This window comes from Halyomorpha halys, unplaced genomic scaffold (genome assembly GCF_000696795.3).
Source record: "Halyomorpha halys isolate HHAL.00 unplaced genomic scaffold, Hhal_1.1 Scaffold15.1, whole genome shotgun sequence".
NCBI lineage: Eukaryota > Metazoa > Arthropoda > Insecta > Hemiptera > Pentatomidae > Halyomorpha > Halyomorpha halys.
In genome coordinates this window covers 2,577,507-2,578,901 of record NW_027108914.1, presented here as the reverse complement: position 1 = coordinate 2,578,901, position 1,395 = coordinate 2,577,507, and positions in this window count along the sequence as shown.

The following is a 1,395-nucleotide window of genomic DNA, read 5'->3' as shown; positions in this document are numbered from 1 at the left end:
CAGTGGAGGTTAAGCAAGGTAACTAAAGGCGTAGAGAAATAGCTATTCTCATTTGCATCATAACACCTCTGGTCTTACGAAACTACTTTACTTAGTTTTTTAAATTTAAATGTACCATTTACTTCAATAGCTTTTTCTATTTACATCTACAGCTCTAATAAAACTTGTGCTACAATAATCATATTTTTATAATCAATTATATTCCCAAGATTTCGTGATTCCTTCCCCATTTACGTGTTGGGTAGATTTATTTTCCAGTCCCCTTATTTTGGCATTAAAATATTTATAAAATAATACATTTTTATTAGTCTGGAGACTATACCCCCCCCCATAATCAACTGTTAAAAAATATATATATAATATAACAGTTATATCAAATATGTAAGGTCCCCCAGGCCGATCTGGTATAAAATAAAAATAAATTTAAAAAATATTAGTCATGTCACTATCTCCCTTTTAATCGATATCCTCAGATTTTTTTCTAATCAAACGAAACTATCCCATTAAGTATTATTTTCATTAAAGGCACACAACAAAAATATATTACATCACTTTCTTTGCCTTTTTAATAGCTAGTTTGAAACTTTAAAGGTAATTTATTCAGATAGAGTAAATTTCCTATCACAATTTCACCTTCAGTTTCTCATTTGTAAGACCAGTTAGTGTAAATGAATAGACGAGAAGTGGTTAGAATGGTTAATCAACCCTTTAGCAGGCTGTGCATACGAATTGTGAAATTTGAAAAATCGAAAGCTAAGTACACATAGTTGCTTCATTTCATCATCTGAATACTGATATACCATCATATGAACCATTTAAATTCATGACTGAATATATATTTAAAAATCATATTATGAAACTTGAACTTTAAAATTATACTTCTTGATACTTATTGTGTCACGTTGGTGATACTTTAATCTATATTTTGAGAGGTTGCTCACCGTCATAAAAAGACACATTTAAGAAAAAGTCATGAATTTGTCGCAAATAGTGATAAAAAGACAAAAACCTGTTATAACTTTATGATTTTCTAATCGATCGGCATATAACCTCCAAATTCCTAATATATAGTACAAGTAAAATAGGAAATAAAATCATTTTTGTATATAATGAGATTGAGGAATTAACTGAGTCCATAAAAATTTCTATGTTCGAAGGGTGTTTTTAGGGTACAGAGTCAAAAGAGGGTGGTTTTGGGGAAAGTAATACTTCTGATTTAATTAGTATGTTTCTTGATTTTTTTTTTTTTTTTTTAACACTTCATCTAGTATTATTTTTTTTATTATTCACACAGAGAAAGAAATTTATTCAATCATGCTGCCCAAATACATCGGGTTGCTACATTACACAGCATACTGATCAATCCGTGACTGGACATATACAAATTTATAAATT